The sequence below is a fragment of the Coloeus monedula genome (genome assembly GCF_965178545.1).
Source record: "Coloeus monedula genome assembly, chromosome: 27".
NCBI classification, from domain to species: Eukaryota; Metazoa; Chordata; class Aves; order Passeriformes; family Corvidae; genus Coloeus; species Coloeus monedula.
The window spans coordinates 1035282-1044819 of record NC_138807.1 but is presented as its reverse complement, the minus strand read 5'-3'; positions in this window follow the sequence as shown (position 1 = coordinate 1044819).

Here is a 9538-nt window from a genome sequence, read left to right as displayed (position 1 = left end):
GCCACATCCAAATGGCCTTTAAATCCCTGCAGGGATGGGGACTCCACCACTGTCCTGGGAAGCTGTGTCAGGGCTGGACAGTCCTTTCGGTGAAGAAATTTTTCCAGTCTGAACCTCACCTGGTGCAACTTGAGGTCATTTCTTATTGCCACGTCCCTTGTTCCCTGGGAGGAGAACCCAACCCCCACCTGGCTCCACTTTCCTGTCAGGGAGTTGTGGAGAGTGATAAGATCACCCCCAGCCTCCTTTCTCCAGGCTGAGCCCCTCCAGTTCCCTCACCTGCTCCTCATCAGATTTGTGCTCCAGACCCTTCCCCAGCTCTGCTCCCTTCACTGGACATGCTACAGCCCCTTTAATGTCTTTCTTGGAGTGAAGGGCCAAAAACTGAACCCAGGACTTGAGGTGGGGCTCACCAGTGCCCAGCACAGGAGGACAGTCACTGCCCCGATCCTGCTGGCCACACTATGGCTGCTACAGGCCAGGTGCCATTGGCCTTTTTGGCCACCTGGGCTCATGTTCAGCACCCCCAGGCCCTTCTCCGCTGGCAGCTTTCCAACCACTCTGCCCCAAACCTGGAGTGTTCCATGGGGCTCTTGTGACCCAAGGGCAGGGCCTGGCACTTGGCCTTGTTGAACCTCACACCACTGGCCTTGGCCCATTGATCCAGCCGGTCAAATTGCCTCTGCAGAGCATTCCTGCCCTCCAGCAGATCAACATCCCAGCCAGCTTGGTGTCATCTGTGAAATGACTGAGGGTGTCCTTGATCCCCTCGTCTAGATCATTGATGGGCCCAAAACTGAGCCCTGGAGAACACCACCGGTCCCAGCTGCATGTGACTCCATTCATCACCACTCTTTTGGTTCAGATGTCCAGACAGTTTTTACCCATCAAAGAGTACACCTGTCCAAGCCATGAGCAGACAGTTTCTGTGGAATACAGTGGGAAACAGTGTCAAAATCTTTACGAAGGCTGAGGTGTACAACATGCACAGCCTTTCCCTCATCCACTAAGCAGGTCAGCTCCTCACAGAAGATGAGGCTAGTCAAGCAGGACCTGCCTTTCATAAACCCATGCTGGCTAGGCCTGATCCCTTGGTTGTCCTACACATGCCATGTGACAGCTTAAGATGATCTGCTTCACGACCTTCTCTGGCACTGGCTGGCCTGTAGTTCCCTGGATCCTCCTTCCAATCCTTCTTATACGTGTGCCTCACATTTGCTAACTTTCCATCACCCAGGACCTTTCTGACTGACCGGGACTGCTGGTAAAACATGGGAGAGTGGCTTGGTGAGCTCTTTTGCCACCTCCTGCAGTATCCTCGGATTTATGCTGGTCTAAGTGGCATAGCAGGTCACTGGCCATTCCCTCCTGGATTACAGAGTCTTCATTGTGCTCCCCATCTCTGTCTTCCAGTTCAGTCCTCTGGGTACCTTGAGGATAATGGTGCTATTAAAGACTGAGGCAAAGAAAGCATTAAGTACTTTAGCCTCTTCCTCATCCTTTGTGGCAATGTTTCTCACCGCATCCAATAAGGGATGGAGATTCTCCTTGGCCTTCCTGTTGCGATGTGTCTACAGAAACACTTTTTGTTATCTCTTACAGCAGTGGCCAGGTTAATTTCTAGCTGGGCTTTGGCCCCTCTAACTTTCTCCCTGCATAACCTCCCAACATCCTCATAGTCCTCCTGAGTTCCCTGCCCCTTTTTCCAGAGGTGATAAATGCTCTTTTCCTCCCTAAGTTCCAGCCAAATTTCTCTGTTCAGCCAGGCCAGTCTCTTCCCCACCGGCTCGTCTTTTGGCACATGGGGACAGCCTGTTCTTGTGCCTTGAAGGTTTCCTTCTTGAAGAATGTCCAGCCTTCCTGGACCCCTTGGCCCTTCAGGGCTGCTTCTCAAGGGACTCTCAATCAGTCTCCTAAACAGACCAAAGTCTGCTCTCTGGAAGGCCAAGGTGGCAGTTCTGCTGTCTCCTTTCCTTATTTGTCCAGTACCAAAAACTCATTATCTCCGTGTCCAGACAGCCTCAGCTGTCACATCCCCCACCAGTCCTTCTCTGCTCACGAACAGCAAGTCCGGCAGGGCAGCTTCCCTGGCTGTCTCACTTTCCAGCTGTGTCAGGCAGTTCTCTTCCACGCACTCCAGGAACCTCCTAGACTGTTTTCTCTCCGCTGTGTTGTATCTCCAGCAGACATCTGGTAAGTTGAAGTCCCACACAAGAACAAGGACCAGTGATTGTGGGGATTTTTCCAGCTGCTTATAGAATGTTTTATCTGCCTCTTCTTCCTGGTTGGTCAGGCTGTGACAGTCATTGACATTCCCCCTTAACCATAAACATAAGCATTCAACCTTATCATTGTGATGCCTTTATCAGCCCAAAATGCACACGTGATATAGGGCTATGACACTTTTATAAGTTTAGCATATTAGCATAATTGACAAGAATTCCCAATTAGAAGTACAGTTAATAAAGTAATTCCCCCCTTGGTTCAGCCTCCTACTGAAGCCTTCCCACCTTGGTTATAGCCCCACATTGTTTATGTCTACATACATAGGAAAGCAGAAGAATGGCCTTGGTTCACTGAAGAAGGAAGATTAGAATAGGATTCCAGGAATGTGTCTGTCTTAATAGACTACTGGAAAAGTACTGAAGTAAACTAAGAAACGATATAACTATGCAATACAATAATCATCTACAAAGCTATGACTATATGAAAAATATATAAAAAGAAAAAATCTTGTGGCATCAGTTGCCATTATTAAGCTCGAGGCAGTCAAAACACTCCCTCACACACAGGGTTACCCCAACACTTCCCCTTCCATGCCTGTCCCTTCTGACAAGTCTACAGCCACCCATTGCAGCACTCCAGTCATGTGAGTTGTCCCACCATGTCTCTGTGATGGCAACTATGTTGTAGTTTTCCAGATGCACCGTGGTTTCCAGCTCCTCCTGTTTGTTGTCCATGCTGCAGGTATTGGTGTAGGTGCACTTCAGTTGGTCTATTGATACCACCACCTTTTTGGAGGGAGAAGTCCTAATTCCTATGTGACCATTCTCAGATGATTCCATGGTTTCTAACGCATCAAAAATTCTTGCTTCTTTGCTGCCACATCAATCTCCATCCCTTTGCAAGCATGGAGATGACAGACTGAAGGACCTCACTAGCACACCATCTCTCAAACATCAGCGCGCCACCCCCAGGCTTATCTCTAGTGAGCCTGGGTTATTCACCTTTGTAATTTTTCTCACTTTGTCTTTTCACTGCTCTGTTCCCTCCTCAGCAGCACTTTCCTGCTGCTCTTCCCTAAGTCCCCAGCCTCCCTGCCACCACAGGTGGGTGATGATGAGGTAACAAAGAATGGTTAGGATGAAGGAAATCCCAGGCAAGAATAAGAGGTGGGTTCTTAGGAAGCAAAAGGTTATTGAGTTGGAAGCAATCACTCTGAAACAGTTTCTGGCTTGATTGTTGTTAGAAGCTCCCTGGTAACCCAAGAATCTTCAGTATAGAGTGATGTTATCCCATAGGACAACCATGGTAGTAGGAAGGCCAAAACTGGAAGAGCAGCTGTGTTGAGAGGAGCTACATTTAGGTTGCACTATATTGTTTGAATGCATTTTTTATGTAGCCAAGCAATTTAAAAAAAAAGCAAACAATCCTTGGCAGCAGCAGCAACAGTCTTCTGAACCATAGTGGACACAATCATTATTTGTTCTGAGCGTGGTTTGTTTCTGTGGCTAAGACTCTGCAATAGACAACTTCATGTACGCCCTGTTCCATGTTAATAGACCGAAATGTCTGAACTGGCAATTAATTATTTCAGGGGAATGGCTTGCATGATATTGCAACAACAGCATGTGACTTTCATTTGGATATCCTCTATTAATACAACCAAAGGATGTCCCAAAGCCTTTCTGTTGCTTCAAGTAGCTTGGTCTGATACTGCTATGGGCTGTCTGCCTTCTCTGAGCTGGGAAAACAGGATGGCAATGCTTCATTTCTGCTGCTCTGATGATATATTTGTCCAAATTTAACTTGGCCCATTTTCTTTGGCATTCTCCATATGGTATTACCATTGGCATTGTGCTCTTCTCCAACAGCACCCAATGCTATGTATTTGTATATGTATTACAAGGACAAAAGGGACCAAGTGTGATCATCTAATCTGACCTCCTTTTTCAGGACAGGAATAGTCCTGTGTTAATTATTTTTCTTTTAAGTAGAATATACTATTTAAAAAAAATTTTGGAACCTGCATTACCACCTTCTGGTGGTCATGAATTCACCACAGTTTCAGGCAAATTATGTAAGCCTGGGTCTACCTGACCCTGGATATGATGCATAAGCACTCAAGGAGGAAGAAGCAGTCAGCTGCTGCTGTAGAGGAGCTGAACCAAACCTGCTAATGCTGATGGTAATGCTGACATTGACACGCCAAGAGGCTGTAGCTTAATCACCATGGGTAAGCAAACATGCGTGCATACAGCACCTGCAGGCAGTCTTAGAGGCTAAAATGCAAATGGGGTCGGTGGTATGAAAGTCTTAGTCAAGGTGGATGATCCTGCAACTGTCACTGGGACAGCAGCACCTCCAAGTTTTTTCCAGATGCACCCTCAAATCATCACTTCCCTCAGCATAGATTCACATGGTTCCTCTTCCTCTCTTTCCAAGAGAAATCTTAAACTACAGACTGAAGTGTTATGTTGACTTCTGGGGTCTGCTTTTGCAATTTGCTGTCCATTGGGAGTCTACCCTATTATTCAATGGCTTTCTGGAAGAAACCACAAGACTTCAGAGAATGCAGACAGCTCTAGAGGAAATCTACACCATTGGCTTTCCTTCACTGAATTGCAGAATCCCCTAAAACTATCTGCTTTCAACCATTCCTCATGAACTTTGTATTTCACTCTCTCAAGTTCTCTCTAGAAAAAGCACCTCTCTCTTCTTCAGAGACTTTATATCACTCTGTTAATGACACTCTTCTGTCATGTTTCTTAGGCTCCTAATTTTGACAAAATATCTGTTTACCTTGGGGTAGAGCCTTGCTGTAAGACCCCCAAGCGGAGAACTCAAAGGTTCCCAGATCCAGCAGGAATCTCCAAATCTTCCTCACTGTGGAGCATCTCCTGGAAGCTGTATCAGAAAGATACAGGATCTCCTCTTTCAGACTGCAGGTGACAATACATGCATCTCCTTGCCAAACTGCCTTTGTTGTCAAATGGTATCTTACACCAAAGGCATATGTAGCTATGCCTATCTTTGTATCTTGTCCAGTCAGCAAGATTTCTGCCAGATCACTCTTTTATAGATGTTAATATATTAATGCAGTCTGAAGCCAATAAACCAGCTTTCAGATTAACCATTGAACAGGTTCAGCTTCATAAGCTTTGCCCTTTCTGCTACATCTTTGAAGTATTACAGGGGGAAGCATGGACTTATCTTCAAACAGTTCTCCAGAGCTGGTGTCTCAGGGATCAGTTTGCCCCCTTTGGTGCTACAGAAGGGTTTGCCAAGCACACTTCACCCACTGAGACTGCACAGATCTGGTGCCTGGATCTCCCTGGCCCATGAAGGAAGCATGCACAGACAGTAGTGGGCTGTGATTCGGAAGGTCTCCATACATGGGAAGGGTGCACCAAGCTGGCTGTCCTGTGCCAGCACACAGCACAGTCGTCTAGAGGCAGTCACACTATATGGGATCACTCCTGCCTCCAACCAAGCATCCTTTCCAAGTTCCCAGACAGGGAGTTTTCTCCCCATTCCCTATCATGGGTCATAAAGCAGATGGGTCATGAGGTGGCCCCAGATGCCTGTGGGTGTTAGGCTGAGCTCAGGCAGGCATGTGGGGCTCAAGTCCTTGCTCAGGAAAGTGTGGAATGGTGCTGTGCTGGCTGCACACTGTCAACAGAGGCAACACAAGCTATCTCACAGCTCATTACAGAAACTGAGCCAAAGGGAAGACACGTTCCCAGCTTATCAGGCCACCTCCTCTGTGAGCTCTCTGATCTACTTTTCCAGTGATTGCTCCTGACCTAGGAGAAGCCCCTGAGAAATCTCACCGTTCATAGCCTGCAGCTAAATGGGCATCTGCAAGCAGCCATGGTGGGGAGACAGCAGCATGGCATGCAAAGTCTGATTAACCAGATGGAAAATTCCACTCTTCTTCATCAGAGCATACCATGCTGAAGAACTTGGGAAGCAAACCAGCCCTGTGTTTATCTGCTTGCCAGGCTGCTGGTCTGCTTTGGTCCCATGAATGGTGTACATTTGCCAGGATACCTGCATTATCTGCTCAGCCCTCTTTTAGCACTATGATAAGAAGTACCTCTGGAACAGCATCCTGCACACTTTGCTCTGCTTTGAAATATTTTTTTAGCACTGCTGACAGTCAATGCAGTGCAACATGAAGGGTGAGGCTCCAGCATGGGGACCAGCGGAACCGACCCCTCCTTCAGCTCTGGCCATGCTGAGCACAAGAAACCCATTCCCCTGACGCTTGCACTCCTTGCACCTCTGCTAAGTGATCAGCCTGGACATGTCCTCACCCCAGGTTAATTCAAACCCTGCTACCTCGTGTAAAAATGGTCAAATTTACAGACTCTTCTTACTTAAACACATGAATGATAAAGTAACTAATGAATGCCAGCCTTTCAACAATTCAGGAATCCCGTCTGAAAGCCTTTGTGTGCTCCCAGCAACCATCGCTTTGACTTACTTGCCCTTCTTCCCGGTGCTTTCCCACACACAAACACACTCTTACCTCCCTGATCTGCAGCTGTGCTCACAGCAGGTTAGTTTAGTTCCCTGTGAAGAGGTGAGAAACGCGTGCGAGTGTCTGGGCAGAAAAGCCTCGTGCTACAATGTCACTCAGGTCACCAGTGTACAGCCAGTGCTAACCAATGGGAATAAATCCCATGGGAATTACACAGCTGTAAGTCCTGGAAACTATGCTTCACACTGTGAATGTACTATTGCTGGTTCCCTGGCAATGAAATCATACAAAACCAGCAAGTAAAAAATCATTTTTAACGTACAACATTATTCAGACTCTGCCCTCTAACACTCCTCTACCATGGAGTGTCTCACTTGCTAATGGCCACAAAGCACCCGCTGCCTCTGATCGCAGCAGGGAAGAGGAAATGCAGAGCAAGTGGCTGCACAAACGATCCCAATCCCGGCGGGGGGGGGGAGGCCAGTCGTCCACCTTGTAGCAGGAACATGCTTAGACACTGCCAAGAAGGGGAACGAGCCTCAGGAATGAAGTGATCTCTACGGGATTTTACTTAGGTATGCAGCTACAAGGCTATTTAGTAAGGCTTCAATTCCATTATATGCTTCCCTTGGATGAACTTATATATGCATATATGTTTCATCCACATGTTTAAAACATTGTCTGAAAAATGAGTTGATGGGGGAGGTCTGTTAGCACCTTCCAGATCAGATAATTTAAAATGTGGTGTCAGAAAAGAGAATGAAATTTAAAGAAGTGGTGCTTGCTCAGTCTAACCAACCAGGCATCTAGCACAAAAAATTACATACTGAGTTCTGGTTAAAATGCATATTTTGCATAGCTGTCAGGGAAAATGTAAAAGATCAATAGAAAGCAGTGACATAGCCAATATACTGCATTAGGCAGCTCAGCTCCTTCACAGTCCAAGAGCAAAGCTGCTTTTTGAAGGTCAGAAGTGTATGAACGTCTGTTCACAAAACCTGGATTCACGTAAAAACTGTAAGGACAAATTATATTAGTGATATCCCATACCCTCATCCCCTCTTCCTGGGATGGTGGGAAACGCACTAAATCTCTGAAAACCAGAAATAAAACAGAGTATTTCTGATCCTTTCAAGTCTCTTACCATCTTTAATGCTTCCCTGGATCGGGAATTTGGGATCTCCTGTATGATTAACAAAGTCTTCATGCAAAATTGAGCAGAGTATTACCTTAACAGGGTGCTCACCATACCGTCACACTGTAGACCTGGAGTAAAGGTTGTGGAGGGCTCGGGGGAGGGGAGGGGGGGTAGTTCAGACTGGCTCAGGAACTAAGCTCTGCCGGTTCAGGTCGAATGACAGGCTCTGCCTACTCCCAACTGCACAGTAACGCCAGGCGCTGAGCTTTTGCGGATGGAGAGAAATCCTTTGGAGAGGAGGGGTTAGCCACAAGCATCATATCCACAGCTCGTTCCTTATTCCTTCTTTGTGCCCGTGGCTTCCGCTGGCTCCACCACCCCCAGCCAGCACGAGGCCGCTGCCCAGGGCCGGGGGGCACGGGGGGCAGGGCAGGCTGTGGACAGCGGTGGACAGCGGGGTCCGGGTTATCCCCCAGTGCTCTGTGAAGAATGGCATGGCTGGAACAGGCACACGTGGGGCTCAGCGAAATGCCGGGCAGTGGCGTCTGAGAGCAGCAGGGGTTGCAGCGGCAGGACACAAGGAAGAGCCAGGAGGCCTTGATAGGGAAGATGTGTGATAATGTCTTTACAAACAATTCGATGGGTGAGGGCACGGGTGCTAACGTCTTTGAAGGGGGTCTTAATGTCTTTACTGCCTTCAAGCAGCAGGTTTGTTACAGAGCCCAGGGAGCTCGGCTCCTGAAACAGACAAGTGGGTCTGCACAGGCCTGAACTTCTGAGCTTTGCGATAAAATGCCAGCTTCAAGGGGGACTGTGGTGGGCGGTTTGGGAAGGCTGCACCTTCCTGGTACCTCAGCCAACGGGGAAAGGAAGAGGGCAACCTGCGGCCGGGAGTGCAGGATAAAAGGAGGCTGCGCCCTCCGAGACCTGGAGAGAGAAAACCCCGCGGGCGTGTGCCCCAGGGCACTCTCTCCCTTTATTCCAATAAAGTTGCAGGGCTCCTCTGTCTCTTTTATGGACACTGGCTTTTCAGTGCGTGATTTTCAGTACAGCCTGAAGTCAATCTTGCAATGCTGAGGGGGGCAGAGTCTGCCCTGGGGATAATGTGGACTACCGCTGATAATCTGCTGTTTCGTGAGAACAACGAACCGTTTTCAAACGAAAGGCTGTGTCCTCTGAAACCTCCAGAGAGACCTCATGGGGATGTGCCCCAGTGGATTCTCTCCCTTTATTCGAATAAAGTTGCAGGACTCCTCTGTCTCCTTTGTGGACACTGGCTTCTCTTAGCATGATTTTACACACAATTGCTTCTTTGCCAGTTTGGAGGAACCAGTTTCCACAGACCTGATTGTAGGTGAAAGCCATTGAGGCAATCTGCCACATTACTCTGCACTTCTCATAGCCTGCCTTCGCTATTACAGACATATCGTTTGCAGCCTTCCTACCTCCATCAGGATCTCACTATTAGCAAGGAAGGGATGGCTCAGTCATTCAGCAGTTTTGTATTTCTATTTTAGGCCAGTGAGGTACAAGGCAGTCAGCAATGCTGCTCTGCAGAGAAGAACAATACCTGAGGAAGGTCTACCACTGCCTTGCATCTTACACACCTAATTTTTACTTGAAATATTTCCTTTCTGGCTCTAGAGACAAACAAGTATCAGCAGCATGGGCCAGCTGTCATAAACATGCTTGTG